Raw genomic sequence first — 16716 nt, 5'->3', positions numbered from 1 at the left:
GTGCACAGTGGTTAAAGCATTTGGTGGCTGACTGAAATCCACCAGCTGCTCTGTAGGAGAAAGATGTAGCAATCTGCTTCTGTAAAGACTTACAACCTTGGAAACTGTATGGGGCAGTTCCATTCTGTCCTACAGGGTCGCTATGAGTCCAAATCGACTTGACGACAATGGGTTTTGGCATACTTTCCACCTATCATGGCCACCACAATATCTTCTTGGGAAAAGGCTTTAAGAGGAAATCTCTTTGGGATTCTAAACTGTTAAACCATTATTATTACTAATATAAGCACTTAATACGAGAAAATACAAAAGTTGCACTGATGGAAAGAAGACACTCTGAAGACTAATTTTAAAATATGTGAAGCTCTGGCAAAGATCTCGAAATACACAGACATGCTTCCCACCTAAACTATTTGACTGTTACTCCCACACCAATATAGGCTGGGAACATGGGGTCTCCCTCCACCGTTGTTTTATTTTTTTATTTTGATAACGTTTAATTCTTCTTCTTCTAGTTGTGCAAATGTACACAACAAAACATTCCTCAGTTCAACAGTTTCTACATGCGCTATTCTCTGACATTGATTACGCTCTTCATGTTGCTCAACCCTTATCCCTGTCTTTTTTCTAATTATTCCGCCACTACTAATGTAAACTCAGTGCCTCCCAAGCAAGAACTCTCCCTTTCCCCTTCCCTCCCAGCCTTGGTAACCATTAATAAGCTTTGGTTTCTCTCTATTGGCTTATTTCGTATAAGTGATGTCAGACAGTACTAACTTATTTCACTCAGCATTGTGTTTTCTAGGTTCATCCACGTTGTGACATGTATCAGAACTTTATTTCTTTTTGTGCTGAGTAGTGTTCCGTGTATTATGTATCACATTTTGTTTATCCATTCATCTGTTGATGGACATTTTGGTTGTTTCCATTTTTTGACTATTGTGAATAGTGCTGCAATGAACATTGATGTCCAGGTTTCTGTTTATATTCCCGCTTTCACTTCTTTGGGGTATGTATCCATTGCTGGGTCATGTGGTAGTTCCATGTTCAATCTTTTGAGGAACTGCCAAACTATTTTGCACAGTGACTGTACCATTTGCATTCCCACCAGCAATGGATGAGGGTTCCAGTTTCCCCACATCCTCTCCAACACCTCATGTTTTCCATTTTTTTTAATCATTGACATTTTGATGGTGGTGAGGTTGATTTTTAAAAAAAAAAAAAAAATTTTTTTTTTTTTTTAATGTCTAATGGGAGCCCTGGTGACACAGTGGCTAAGTGTTTGGCTGATAACCAAAAGGTCGACAGTTTGAATCCACCAGTCACTCTGTGGAAATCCTATAGGGCAGTTCTACTCTGTCCTATAGGGTCTCTATGAGTTGGAATTGACTCAGTGGTAGTGGGTTTGGTTTTTTTTTTTTTTTTTGGAATGCCTAATGGGAATCCTGGTGGTGCAGTGGTTAAGAGCTCAGGCTGCTGACCAAAAGGTCAACAGTTCGAATCCACCAGCTGCTCCTTGGAAACCCTATGTGGCAGTTCTACTCTATCCTGTAGGGTCACCATGAGTCAGAATCAACCTGATGGCAATGAGTTTTTGGGTTAATGTCTAATGATTTTGAGCACCTTTTCACGCACTCCTTGACCATTTGAATATCCTCTTTTGGGAACAGTCTTTTCAAGCCCTTTGCCCATTTTCTGAGTTACTTGTCTTTTTGTTGTTGAGTTGGGGGTCTCCTTTTTGACCCACAGACTTCACAGTCATACATGCACAGCGAATAAGAAAGTACTTCCCATACCTTTGCCACATGTGGGGCCACCACTCTTGATATTTTGCTTTTAATTGACCACCTTTTTCAAAATCAAAAAATTTTATTTTAGAAGGTAACTCTACAAGGGTGACTGGGTTTCTCTTTAGGGGAATGAAAAATGTTTGAAAATGGATAGTGCTGATGGTGGCAAAATGTGGTGAACAGAATTAATGTCACTGAATTGTACACTTAAAAATGGTTAAAATGGCAAATGTTTTGTTACATATATTTTACCATAATTAAAAAAATTAATTTTACATGCCTACTGTAAAAAAGAAGACCTGTATTCTTGGCCAAACATGGAATGTTATTGGAGTATCAAATGCAAGGAGAACATGCCGGTGTTATCCAATTCTGTCTAGAGCCTGCCAAAGGCTCATCTTTCTCTCCACACAACGGGGGACAGAGCTGGTGTTAGAAAAAGTGCTAAGTATATAATAGCACCAACCTGAGACTCTCTGGTAGCTATTTGGAGGGAACCAACAAGGAATAACTTTACCACTGATGCAGTGTTATTTCCCGGGAGCACTCTGTGAAGCACCCAGGGTCATCTCAGGCAATGGCCCAGGTCCCACTCTTTGGCAATCACTGGACTGAAAGATACACCCCCTGCCTCTCCAGTATGTTTCAGAAAATGTTGGTGAGAGCTTTGAGCATGAAGTTAGAGGGAGATTGATGTAAGTGGACATCCAAAAAACTCTTTACTTTGTGTTATGTTTGCATGAAGCTGGCTTTTATAAGAAAGATGTTCCAGCATGCCCCAAGTCAGACTGGTTTAATTTCCCTATTCTTCTCCTTCTTTTTCTCTCCCTCCTGCTCTCCCACCCTCCCTTCTCCTCCCCCTTCTTTTCCCTCCTTATTAGTCGTCTTCACAGGACAGTCACCTGTGGGAGTGTGTTCTTCATCATTAATGCGGGAGCAGACACACTGTGGATTTCTCCAGGGCACAGCCTGTATTCCCCTTTTACCCAGTTCTGTGATATTTTTAGTTAGGGCTGCAGAGAAGCTGTCGGCAGCAATACTTGTTTGGGGTGTTTTTGAAAAGCTGGGTGTCTCACTGCACTTTCACCACCAGCCCCGCCAAACCCACCCCTAAGAAAGAAAACTCAAGGCTAAGGAAATTGCACTTCAGGGTTGAACTTCAGATCCAGGAGAAAATGTTACATGGACAAAGCAAGTGAATTCATGCTCGGTGATTTCTGAAACCCAGGTGGTGTTTTGATTCCCCCAAACAGAATTTAAGCTTTTAAAAGAATTTGCTTGCTTCATTATTGGAATTATTGATGGCCTTAGTGTCATTTTAGGGAAGCAGTTTGCATGAAAAATATACTAAACATTTGTGGGATTTTCTACTCAGCTCTACCTCAGTCTCTTAGGAGTTTACCAAGCAAACTCCATTTTCCTGGTTACTGCGGGAACAGGCATTTTATATCCCAGTACCCTGCTCATAGAGTTCCTGGGTGGTTCACACACTTGGCTGCTGACCAGAAAGTTGGAGGTTATAGCCCGCTCAAAGATGCCTCAAAAGAAAGGCCTGATGACCTACTTCTGAAAGATCAGCCATTGAAAACCCTGTGGGACACAGTTCTACTCTGACGCACGTGGGGTCGCCATGCGTTGGAGTCAACTTGATGGTGACAGGTTACCTCGTTCACTGTTGACAGTTGTTTGTTCAGGGATGGGCCCCTGACTTCCACTGGGCCAATCGGAGGTCTTTCCTGGAATCCTTGAACTTGGAATCCTGAAGGTTCAGAGGCTGAAGTTGTAAAAGGCAAAGCTTAGGAGCTGTTGTGGCCAAGTTTTCCTTTCTGTAGGAAAAGTCAGTGAGGCAGAAGATTGAAGATGACATGCAGAAAGAGTTAGAGCCCTGGCTGCATTTGAACTCCCACTTATATCCTTCCTGAGACCTAGCTTCCTCCCTGCCCTTCCTACTGCCTGTTATGTAAAATATCAGAGTAACTTTTGTAAATTTCCCGTTTCTGCTTAGAGTGTTTCAAGTTGGGCTTCAATTCATTCATCTCTAACCAAAGGAAGTCCTAACAGGTGACAAGTAATCATTATACAGCAGAGTTCAATTCAACAACCAATACTATTATGAGCAGAGAAAAAATATAGACATGGCTCAGGAAATTAATACTAGTCGCATGTCCACACATCCTAGACTCCAGTCCTCACAGCAACACTATGGTGCTTTCACCATTTTACAGATTAGAAAGCTAAGGCTCTGAGAAGCTAAGAAACTTTCCCAAAGTTACCCAGCTGGTAAGGAACAGAACCAGGCTTTGAACCTATGATAGTCTGACTTCAACACTTATTTGTGATTCCAATCTTTGCTATTATAACCTCCCAACAAATGTGTCTTCAATTTTGTCTTATTTGTATTTGTTGTGTTTTATCAGAAAGAATGGACTAAATATGCTCTAAAGATGGACTACACTGATTGGCAATCACTTCCAGGATCATGGAACCTGGAAAGATGGAAGGAACCTTACAGGTTAAGTTCTTCAAACCCTCATTTATTCTGCAGATTACAAATTGAGGCCCTGAGAGATGAAGGCATTTACCCAAGGTCACGTAGCTATTGTATGGCAGCCACCTAACTTGAACTTATCTCTCAACACCAAGACATTTGTTTTTTCCCTTAAACAAATCCTTTTGGTCTAAGCTTAAAAGCTACTTTCCCCGCAAAGCCCTGCTAACCCCTAGACTAGGACGACATACTTCCTACCACCCTCTCTCTCCCCTTTCATAGCATTTTATTCCTGACTTAAACACTTGTTAAACAGTCTACCTTCCCCACCAGACAGTAGCCTCTGTAAAGGCTGGAACCCTATCTGCCATATTTGCCATTGCCCCTCATATACCCAAAACCAAACCCGTTGCCGATGAGTCGATTCTGACTTACAGTGACCCTAAAGGACAAACTAGAACTGCCCATAGGTTTTTCGAGGAGGGCCTGGTGGATTTGAACTGCTGACCTTTTGGTTAGCAGCCATAGCTCTTAACCACTACACCACTCATACGGTACATGCTTAATATATGTTGAGTGACTAAATGGGGGAATAAAATAGCACATGGGATCTGCAGCAATGTTCAGGAGTTTAGAGCAATTTAGCTGTATGATATTAGAGCATATCTTCCAGTTGAAATTGTTTTTTTTTTTTTTTTTGCTACATTGAACATTTGCTGCTGTAATCCTAGATGTAGCACCTAAACTTACACAGCTTTGGAGGCAGAATCAGTAGTAGATGAAGTACCAGCAACCACACTGCCTTCCCAGCCTCCCTTCCCTTGGGCTGGGGGTTTTAGCAAATGGCCAATCACACAGCTGTTCCCACTTCCTCATTGAACACGTGCTACACAATCAGACCCACTCCAGGATCTGAGCAGTGACATTCAGGACCTTGGTGCAGGATCATCAGATGGTAGTTTCCTGAATGACTGCTTGTGACTTCATGCTGTTAAGTTTCCCCGGAGTTACTATGGTTCCCGCCCTCCCTGATGCTGTATTGTTCACTCTGCCTTGAATTCTGGGAGCTACAGACTTTCTAACACATTTTCTTTTTTTTTAATTTTGCTTTAGGTGAAAGTTTACAGGGCAAATTAGTTTCTCATTAAGCAGTTAATACACAAATTGTTTTGTGATATTCGTTGCCAACCCCGCAATGTGTCAACACTCTCCCCTTCTCCACCCCAGTTTCCCTGTTTCCATACATCCAGTTTTCCGGTCCCTTCCTACCTTCTTGTGTTTGATTTCAGGCTGGTGTGCCCATGTAGTCTCGTATACATGATTGAACTACGAAGCACATTCCTTACGTGTGTTATTGTTTGACCTTTAGACCTGTCTGATCTTTAGCTAAAGGGCAAACCTCTGGAGTGACTTCAGTCCTGAATTAAAAGGGTCTCCAGGGGCCTTACTCTTATAGTTTCTCCAGTCTCTGTCAGAACAGCAAGTCTGGTCTTTTTTTTTTAATTTGAATTTTGTTCTACGTTTTTCTCCAAAAGATAAACTGAATAACTGGGATTCTCTAAAAATTAAACACTTATGCATCAAAAGACTTCACCAAAAGAGAACCTACAGACTGGAGAAAAAAAAATTGGCTATAACATATCCAACAAAGGTCTAATCTCTAAAATCTACATGAAAATCCAACACCTCTAAAACACAAAAACAAATAATCCATTTAAAAAATGAGCAGAGGAAATGAACAGATACTTCACCAAAGAAGATATTCACATGGCTAATAGACACATGAGGAAATGCTTTCGATCCCTAGCTGTTAGAGAAATGCAAACCAAAACTACAGTGAGATACCATCTCACCCCAACATCACTGATACTAATCAAAAAGACAGAAAATAACAAATATTGGAGAGGTTGTGGGGAGATTGGAATTCTTATACACTGGTGGAAATGTAAAATGGTACAACCACTTTGGAAAACAATATGGCACTTCCTTGATAAGCTAGACGTAGAAATACCACAGGACCCAACAGTCTTACTCCTAACAGTATAATCTAGAGAAATAAGAGCCGTCACATGAATAGACACATGCATACCCATGTTTATTGCAGCATTTTTCACAATGGCAAAAAGAATGGAAACGACCTAAGTGCCCATCAACAGAGGAATGGATAAACGAACTATGGTAGATACACACAATGGAATACTAGGCAACAATAAAGAACAATGATGAATCTGCAAACATCTCACAACATGGATGAATCTGGAGGGCATTACACTGAGTGAAATAAGTCAATCAGAAAATGGACAAATGCTGTATGAAATCATTATTATAAAAACTCAAGAGAAGGTTTACACACAGAAAGAAACAATCTTTGATGGTTATGAAGGAGGGGAGGGATGGGGAGGGAAAAACAATAACTACATAGTCAATGGGCCCCTGGTAGCACAGTGGTTAAGAGCTCAGCTGCTGACCAAAAGGTCAGCAGTTCAAATTTACCAGCTGCTTCTTGGAAACCCTGTGAGGCAGTTCTACTCTGTCTTGTAAGGTTGCTGAGTTGGAATCGAATGGTAACTTTGGTGAAGGATAAGACAGTACACAATACTGGGGAAGTCAGCACAACTTGACCAAGGCAAAGCCATAGAAGCTTCACAGGCACATCCAAACTCCCTGAGGGACCAAGTTACTCGGCTGAGGACTGGGGACCATGATCTTGGGGGACATCTAGTTCAATTGTCACAACATAGCTTATAAAGAAAAGGTTCTACTTGGTAAAGTATCTGAGGTAGTAAAAGCCTGCGAGCAACTAAGATATATCTACTATTCCAATTCCGGCAGGAGCAAAAGAGAATGAAGAAAACCAAAGACACAAGGGGAAGATTAGTCCAAAGGACTAATGGACCACAACTACCACAGCCTTCACCAGATTGAGCCTAGAACAACTAGATGGTGCCCAGTTAGCACCACCACCTGGCCTGACAGGGATTGTAATAGAGGGTCCTGGACAGAGTGGGAGAAAAAATGTAGAACGAAATTTTAATACATTTCTTCCTTTTTTTTTTCTTTTTAATTAACTTCAGTTTGCTAGAACAGGTTTCTGTCACATGCACTCAAGAATCCCGAGCAGTACATGTGGTAACACCAGACTGAAAATGAGAAAACAAGTAATTCAAACCATTGTATAAATTAGCGATGGACTTTACTATCCCTTAGAAAAATCAACTGCCATCAAGTTGATTCCGACTCATGGTGGCTCCATGTGTGTCAGGCTAAAATGTGCTTCTTAGGGTTTTCAATGGCTGATTTTTGGAAGTGGATCACCAGACCTTTATTCTGAAATGCCTCAAACTTTAGGTGCTGCCAGTAATCGTTTGCACGATCCAGGGACTTCTACCATCTCTTGTTGTTGTTGGGTGTCACTGAGTTGATTTTTGACTCCTTGAGACCCCATGTGATAGAATAGAACTGCCCCATAAGGTTTCCTAGGCTGTAGTCTTTACGGGAGCAGATTGCCAGGTCTTTCTTCCACAGAGCTGCTGGGTGGGTTTGAAATGCCAACCTTTGAACAGCCAATCTTTTTTTTTTTTTTTTTTTTTTTACTGTGCTGTAGATGAAGGCTTATAGAACAAACTAGTTTCTCATTAAATAGTACACACACTGTTTTATGACATTGGTTAACAACCCCATGACTTGTCAACACTCTCCCTTCTCAACCTTGGGTTCCCTACTACCAGCTTTTCTGTCCCCTCCTACCTTCTAGCCCTTGCTCCTGGGCTGGTGTGCCCCTTTAGCCTCATTTTGTTTATGGCCCTATCTAATCTTTGGCTGAAGACTGAACCTGAGAAGTAACTTCATTACTGAGCTAAAAGGGTGTCGGGGGCCCATACTGTCAGGATTTCTTCAGTCTCTGTCACGCCAGTAAGTCTGGTCTTTTTTTGTGAGTTAGAATTTTGTTCTACGTTTTTCTCCAGCTCTGTCCAGGACCCTCTATTGTGATCCGTCAGAGCAGTCAGTGGTGGTAGCCGGGCACCATCTAGTTGTACTGGACTCAGTCTGGTGGAGGCCATGGTAGTTGTGGCCTGTTAGTCCTTTGGACTAACCTTTCACTTGTATCTTTAGTTTTCTTCATTGTCACTTGCCCCCGAAGGGTAAGACCATTGGAGTATCTTAGATGGCCACTTACAGGCTTTTAAGACCCCAGATGCTACTCCCCAACGTAGAATGTAGAACATTTTCTTTATAAACTATAGACTTTATTCTGAAGTGCCTCAACCTTTAGATGCTTCTTAACCATGAGCCACCAGCGCTTTGAGCATTTGCATTTTAAAAGAGGATTTGAATGACCGAAGTCAATCTCTGATTTTGAATTGTGTAGGGAAGGTTGGGAGAGGAAGAGAACAGAAGTTTCGTGAAGAATGGGGAAAGGCTGAAGAGAGAAGGTGACATAGGAGCTGAAGCTTGAAAGATCAGTAACATTTTTCTGGTGGTGGTAATAGTACCAGTGGTCTTTTCTTGTTGAATTTGATGGTTTTTTCTCCCTCTTGACTGAGTCTTATGTAGGATCACTCTTTCAAACCTTTTGGCCTAAAGCTAAATTTATTTTTTCATCCAAATTTTCATGTCACTTTCAGGAGTGACACATGTTCATAAATTACATTAGTTGTATTGAACTCATTATTTAAAATACGTGGTATGCCCATGCAGATGGACTATAAACCATCGGTTCAATCTTCAACAGACACAAAAACACAAAGATAATGGAAAATGGAATTATAGGTAGTTGGAGGGCTATAGGGGAGAAAGTATGGCTGGAGAGGTGAATTAGGCTCAAATGCAAGATGGCTTAATGAAAGCCATACCAGATGCTGGGATTCGTGGGAGATAATTCACTGCACTTCTCTAAATTCAGATCAAGAAGTGTGATGGAATCAAGATAGGAGCTCTGTTGATGATGAAGCCAAATTATCATCTTAGACTTGAAGCCAAATGGTCTTCATTATATTTTAACCCTGAATCTGGTCTCTGGAGCCCAAACTTGGGAAGCATTGACTTGGATAGAGGATTGTAACCTGCCTCACCCCTGTCAAGCCCCGAGAGTAGGGCGGGGAGGTTGTGCATGCTTGCTGCAGGTGTGTATCTTAGGAAGAGAGAAGATCAAAGAAAGCAGAGGCCATTTAAGAATAATTGGTCTCCTCTCATTCTTACCAGATGAATCACTCCTGGAGACAGAGACCAAAATTTTTCTCCAACCCTCATTCCTTGTTGGGAAGGGCCTTTCTCCTCTATTTGGAATCATAAGGAATGAAGTTTATAAGCGTTCCTTACCCGCAATATGGAGATCCCAAATTGCTCTTGCTTCTTTAGGGGATTAGCCAAAAATACAATTCCTCAACAGAAACTTACTTCAGAGGTTGACAGTGTGGATACAACCGCCAGTATGGAGAAAACTTTTAGTCCATTGAAGGACTCTACTACCAGTATGCCCAATATGGCAATGCCATAGTTATTCAACCCACAGCAAGCCCATGTGAGATGTTCTCTTAAAACTCCACTGATAATTTGGAGTAGAACTTGCAAACTAATGCCTTTCTATATAAAACCCTTTCCCAAGGAATGAAAATGAAATGAAATGGAAATGAAAGGCTAAACCAAATGATGTAATGCCATCTTGCAGCTTCATCATGAGCATGCTCTAGGAAAAATATTCATCTTGGCTAAACAATAGCCTTCCCTATTAATGGAAATAAGATTTTCATAATGGGCTGCATGGTGGTGCCTTACTGATGCAATTACAAGAAGCCTCCTTGGCTGTACTGAGAAATCTGTTTACTACCATAAATAAAAAACTGGCTTTCTGCAAAAGTAACCTCTTTGGGGAATGCCGATCAGAAGTATTCCCATCGTCTTGGAGTCTTTAATGTATTTTGCAGCTGGGTGTCTAGGGGTATATTTCAACAAACCTCTGAACTAGATTTTCTGATTCTGTCCCACAGAGAACAGTGCTGTACCTCTATTAACCTGAAACATTCGCTGCAGCACAGCAATTTGGTGAAATTATAATTGAAACACAGTACTTGACCCTGAGGGGACCATGGAGAATGGGATTTGCTTTGGTGGCTTCTCATGCATCATTGAAAACCTGCTGTCGCTAAATCAAAGCCTTGCTTATATCTTAACTATATAAATCATTTATTGACAGCCATTTCAGTGAGGCTATGGAATACTGCTCCTTGCCAGCTCCTTCGTTTTTCTCCATTTGTCTATGTATTTTTCCATAAATTGGATTACTCTGATTAATAATCATCTTGTGAAATAGGATCTTGTTACGGGATTCTGGTGACTATTGAGCAAAATGTAATTAAACCATAGCCGTGCAGTCTTATCAGGAAAAATACATTTGGAATTAAGGGAAATCGGTGAAGTTCAGGTATTAATTTCAAGTGTGCGTGGTAATAAACTGGGCTAACAAGGTATTACCGAGTGTTAGAATCCTTTTGGGGCTCACCTGAAAAGATGAGATAAAAGGGGTGTAAGGTTTTACTTATTTATAAGTAAATGGACTCTGCTAAATCTTTTGTGTGATGCTTAAGAACATTTTTTTTACAATCTTCTTTACCATCTGAATTCGTATTAATTATAAAGAGTCAGTTTAACGAAATCAATTTAACACCCCCTGCTTCTTAAATCAATGAGGCTGAGATTACTAGCTGTACCCCAAAGATTTATTTTCCCATTTTCCTTGTAGTAATAGAAGTAGGCTATGGCCACCTAGAATAAAGAAGACTACATTTCCCAGACTCCCTTGCAGTTAGTTGTTGCATGTGACTGAGTTCTGGCCAATGAAGGGGGGCGGTGTGTGCAATTAATTTCTAGGTTAAGGGGCTGCATCATCTCTTTCTTCTCAGTGACTGGAATGTGTATGTGTTGGTGGGGACCAGAACAGCTCTCTGAGATAAAAGATGGAAGCTGCGTGCTAAGAATGGAAGAGGAAAATGCACCCTGTTGATTCAGAGTCCCTTTAACCTGTCCAGGACTACCTATGCTACTCTTACATGAGAAAGAAATCAACTTCTGTTTGGTTTAAACTGCTGTCTTTTAGGGTACCTTTTAGCTCAGGCTGCTAACCAAAAGTTCGGCAGCTCAAATCCACCAGTTGCTCCTTGTAAACCCTCTGGGGCATTTCTACTTTGTCTTATAGGGTCGCTATGAGTCCGAATCGACTCGAGGGCAATGGGTTTTGTTTTGTTTTGTTACAGCAACCTAATCTGTATCCTTACTCACCTTTTGAAACCCAAACTATACAGGTCGTAGATCCGTGCAAAAAAAATAAAAAACTTGTTGCCATCAAGTCAATTCCAACTTATAGGACAGAGTAGAACTGCCACACACGGTTTCCAAGGCTGTAAATCTTTGCGAAGCAGACTACCACATCTTTCTCCTGCAGAGTGACTGGTAGGTTTGAACTGCTGACTTTTGGGTTAACAGCAAAGTGCTTAACCACTATGCCACTAGGGCTGCTAGCATAGATTAGTACTGATGGCAAATTGGATGCTTTCAGCAGCAAGTAACAAATGCATGGACTCAAGCAGGTTTAAGCAACGAGGTAAATTATTATCTCAGAACAGAAGTAGGGCAGGCATTCGGGTTGCTTGATTCAGTGGCTGAATAATATCATCAAGGACCCAGCTTCCTTCCACCTGTGCTCTGCCATCCTTGGTGTTAGCATCATCTTTAGGCCAGTGACACATATGGCAGCAGCAGTTCCAAGCATCACATCCAGACAAGACAATGTTCATAGGAAGAAGAGAGACCCTTTTTTCTGTGCCTGCCTCTTAGGAGAGCAGAGCATTTCCCAGAAGTACTTCTGTCCCCAGCAGTGTCCCATTCGTATCTGATGGCCAGTATTGAGTTGCATTCCCGACCCTGTTACTGACAAGGGGACTGAGTCCCCTAGTAGATTACCCTTGAGCAGGGTCATTGGAAGGAGCCCTGGAGGCACAATGATTAAGTGCTTGGCTGCTAACTGAAAGGTTGGCAGTTCGAACCCACCAGTGGGTCCACGGGAGAGAAGACCTGGTGATCTGCTCCCATAAAGATTACGGCCTAGAAAACCTTATGAGACAGTTCTAGTCTTACAGGGTCGATATGAATCAAAATCAATTCAATGACACACAACACCAACAACAGGTTCAGTGGGGTCTATGGCTGCATGAAGGAGGGATTGAGAAATGAACAATTTTGGAGGAAATAATTGAGGAGGTGGATGATGAGTAGGCTACTACACAAGGAAACAGCATAAAAGGATCTGAAAAAATGTGAGTGAGAAGGGATATGTTGGGTTTTTGCTTCAAAATATGACAGCAAGGGGGGAAGCAGATGGAAGTACAGACAAAACAAGACTAGCCAGGAGTTGAGAATTGTGGGAGTTCATCGGGGCTCATTATACTTTTCTCTCTGCTTTTGTGTATAGTTGAAATGAAGTATAATTTAAAAAGTTAAAATAATCCAAGCGAACCAATGGAAGAAAAAGTAACAGGAAAAATGTAATTTATCCTCATGTTAATAATATTAGCTGATTAAGGGGCACTGGGTTTCTGTTAAGGGTGATGTTATGGATTGAATTATGTCCCCCCAAAATATGTGTTGTAAATCCTAACCTTTATGCCTGTGATTATAGCCCCATTTGGGAATGGGTTGTTAGTTATGTTAATGAGGCAGGATTAGTATCGGGTGTTATCTTGAGTCAGTCTCTTTTGATATATAAAAAGAGATGAAATAAGCAAGCAGAGAGGAAATGGGGTAAGAAAGATGCCAAGACACATGGAAATCTCTAAGGAACCAGGAAGCAGAAGCTAAAGAGACAAGGACCTTCCACCAGAGCTGACAGAGAGAGAGAGCCTCCCCCGAGAGCCAGCACCCTGAATTTGGACTTCTACCTCCTAACTGTGAGAAAATAAATATCTGTTTGTTAAAGCTACCCCCTTGTGGTATTTCCATTACAGCAGCACTAGACGACTAAGGCAGGTGATGAAAAAGCCTGGGAATGGATAACGATGGTTGCCAGCATTATGAACATAATTCAAGTCACTGAATTGTACGTGGGAAAAAATGTTGAGATGGTAAATGTTTTGTTATATACATATTTTTACCACCATAAAAATAAAGTCAATGATAATAATAATGTTAGCTGACATTTATTTAGCATTTGCTCTTGGTCAGGGGCTCAGCTAATCAGGTCAGAATGGCTTAGGCAAACAGTAGAATTTATTGGCCGGTGTGACCGAAATTTTCAAGGGTAGCTTAGGCCCAGATGGTGCAGCTCTTGGTTCTGCTTTCCTGTGTGTTGGTGGGCTCTCTTTGTTTGGTCACCCTAACAGCTCCTGCCTCACTCTCATTCCCTTAGACATCCCAGAGGAAAGAGCACTTTTCCTCTTTAGTCATTGCCACAGAAAGTCCCAGGCCAGGATCCCATTGGCCCAGCGTGGATCTCTTTCCTACCCCTGAGCTGGTCATTGGCAGGAGGATGTGGTTGTCTGATGAACCAAGCCTAAGACATAGGTCCACCCCTGGAGCTGGGAGTAGGCTCAGCCCCTCTGAAACTCTGCGGAGTAAGAGAGGAAGAGGATTGGTTCTCCTAAAGAGAATCAAGGGGCTGTGGCAGAGGGAAGACATAATGGATGCTGGGTGGGCAAAAATAACAGATGGCCACTGCACTTGTAATATCTCATTTAGGCACATACTGTTAACGCTCCATTTTACAGATGAAAAATTTAAGCTGATTTACCCATGATTATGTAGATGGTGATGGCAGAGCTAGGATTCAAATGGGAAGTTTAATATCAGGAACTACGTGTCCTGTTGCTTAGGGTGAATAAAACTGCTCTTTCAGAGCCGAGGCAATGGTTGACTGTGAATCTCTGAGGAGACTCACAGACAAGGGAGACTTCACTATTGAGGATTGTGACATAGTGGTTATGAGCATGGATTTGGGAGTTTATGTGGATTTAGGTCCAAATCATACCACTCAGGAACTGGCTGTCTAAATAAGTCCACCAAGTGCTCAAAGTAGTCTCATTGCAGAGATGGGGAAAATGGACCTCAGAGGACCAAAGTGACTTGTCAAAATGTAGAGCCAGGGTATAAATCCACATCAGCTGTTCTCACAGCCTGTTTTCTTCCAACTTGCCAGTGCTTTTCAAACTGCATCTGGGACCATTGGGGGAGTGAGATGGAGGCCAGTTAGGTATGTTCTGAGTCTCTACCTTCCACTTTGCCTGGAGAAGCAGCAGTTTAAAACCCCTTTTAGAGACTGGAATTCTACATAAAGTTTTTTTTTTTTTTTTTTAAAGATTTCTCTACTTTTCTGTTTGTTTTAACTTTGGATTATGGAAAAATCCAAATATGTGCAAATGACAAAATGGTACAGTTCTGAGGATCACTCCTATACCCCACACCTACTTCAACCATTATCAACTCAAGATCAATAGCGCTGTATCATACCCCACTTCCCTCCTCATTATTTTGAAGCAAATGTCAGACACACCTCCCTTTTAGCTCAGTAATGAAGTCTCTCCTGAGGTTTACCCTTCAACCAAGATTGGACGGGCCCATAAAACAAAATGAAACTCAAGGGGCGCACCAGTCCGGGGGCAAGGACTAGAAGGCAGGAGGGGACAAGAAAGCTGGTAATAGGGAACTCAGGATTGAGAAGGGAGAGTGTTGACATGTGGGGTTGGTAGCCAGTGTCGCAAAACAGTGTGTATACTAATTGTTTAACGAGAAGCTAGTTTGTTCTGTAAACCTTCATCTGAAGTACAATAGTAAAAACGTCAGACATCATATTATTTCTTCTGTAAATATTTCAGTATGTATCTTCAGAAGAGAAGCACATTTTTCATAATGCTAATATCACACCTTAAGCATTTCACGATAATTTCTTGATGTCATCGTATACCCAGTTAGTGTTTGTCTTTCCATTTGTCTCATAGATGGTACATACTTCCTGCAGGTTGTTTGGATCAAATTCAAAATAACATCAACCCGTTGTTATCTCTCATGGATCTCTTTTCATCTGTAAAATTTCCCTCCATCTCTTTCGCTTTTTTTCTTCGCAATGTATATGTTGGAGAAACTGGTTTATTTAATCTGTGGTTTTCCAGAGTCTGGATTTTTCTGCCTTCATCCCCATGATACAAATTACCATGTTCTTCTGTTAACTGGTCCTTCCTTGGTAGTTGGATGTAGAAACTTGATCAGATTCAGGTTCAGTTTTTTGTTTTTGTTTTTCCAAGGGCCTCTGAGGGCAGAAAGCAAGGCCAGCACGCAGATACGGGGGAGGCAAAGCTGACGTGGGGATCAGCGCAGGCGGGTAATATGCTGTGGTGGTTACAGGTAAACTCTCTCGAGCCAGAATGCCTGGGTCAAGATCCTGTCGTCACCACATACTGACTGTGTGGCTTTGGGCAAGTGACTTGACCTCTCTAAGCCTCACTCCTTGAAGCAAATGCCGTTGGTGCTCCTTGGCCTGCCCTGGAGATTGACTGCTGACATTTCTCATGTACACTGGCAAGGATTCTTGCGTCTTTCTGCCTGAGGACATTCTTCAGTTGCGCGCGTGAGCTCCTGCCAAGCACAGGGCAGGCCAGGGAAGAATTAACTGCTCCAGGAGTGACCCGCAACCAACAAGGGAACTATTGCTTCCTTGCTCCTCTGTGGGAAAATTCTGCCCCTCTGTGGGAAAATTCTGAGGCATGTCTCACACAGTCTCTCAAAGGGTTCCCAGTGAGACTGAGCTCCGGCTACTGATAGTGGTAGCCTACTCTTGAATGTACCATGGACTAGCTTCCTTCTGTTCCCTTTCTCACTTCCTCATTCCCCTACTTTTGCTTCCTGGGATCATTTCCCAAAAAACTTGATGTTGCTAACTGCTGTGATCCATCGAGTAAGTTCACAGCTCATGGCGACCCCATGCACAAAGAAAGAAAATGCTGCCTGGTCCTGTGCCGTTCCCATGATTGGTTGTAGATCGGATTGTTGCATCCACAGGGTTTTTAATGACTGATTTTTCAGAAGTAGATTGCCAGGCCTTTCTTCCGTGTCTGTCTTATTCTGGAAGCTCTGCTGAAACCTATTCAGCATCAAAGCAGAAAACTATTTGCCTCCAAATACTTGTCTCAGGGTCAACTTTTGGGGGAACCCAACCTAAAGACATTGCCCATCAGGAAAATGTTGTGAGGATTAATTGTGTTAATATAAAGTCCTCAGAGCAGTGCCTGCCTCTTAGTAAGTATAAAAAGGAATGGAGCAACTCTGTCAGAAGGGGGCATCCCGGACTTACCCTAACCAAATATGCAAACCTACTTCTCCCTCAATCCATTTATTCATCTGCCAGACAATTCTAGAGCATCTACCATCTGCCCAGGGCTGTACCAGAAGGTAGAGAAA

At 42.0% G+C, this 16716-nt stretch overlaps 1 protein-coding gene across 9 annotated transcripts in view; it reads left to right on the top strand.

The window, feature by feature from the left end:
* Window positions 1–16716, top strand: part of FRMD4B (FERM domain containing 4B) — a 386278-nt gene that overhangs the window by 59506 nt on the left and 310056 nt on the right. For 2 of the 9 annotated variants that reach the window (XM_049863179.1, XM_049863183.1), the window contains 2 exons: window positions 4208–4302; window positions 13275–13391. The exons of 5 other annotated variants lie outside the window; for them this stretch is intronic. The gene's annotated coding sequence lies outside the window, so the exon portion shown is untranslated. The remainder of the gene's footprint in view (window positions 1–4207; window positions 4303–13274; window positions 13392–16716) is intronic. 2 more of the 9 variants (XM_049863177.1, XM_049863180.1) reach the window with 1 other exon arrangement.

The sequence above is a fragment of the Elephas maximus genome, chromosome 20 (assembly GCF_024166365.1).
Source record: "Elephas maximus indicus isolate mEleMax1 chromosome 20, mEleMax1 primary haplotype, whole genome shotgun sequence".
Taxonomy (NCBI): domain Eukaryota; kingdom Metazoa; phylum Chordata; class Mammalia; order Proboscidea; family Elephantidae; genus Elephas; species Elephas maximus.
The sequence above is the reverse complement of the archived record's forward strand: the minus strand, read 5'-3'. Positions and strand labels throughout refer to the sequence as shown.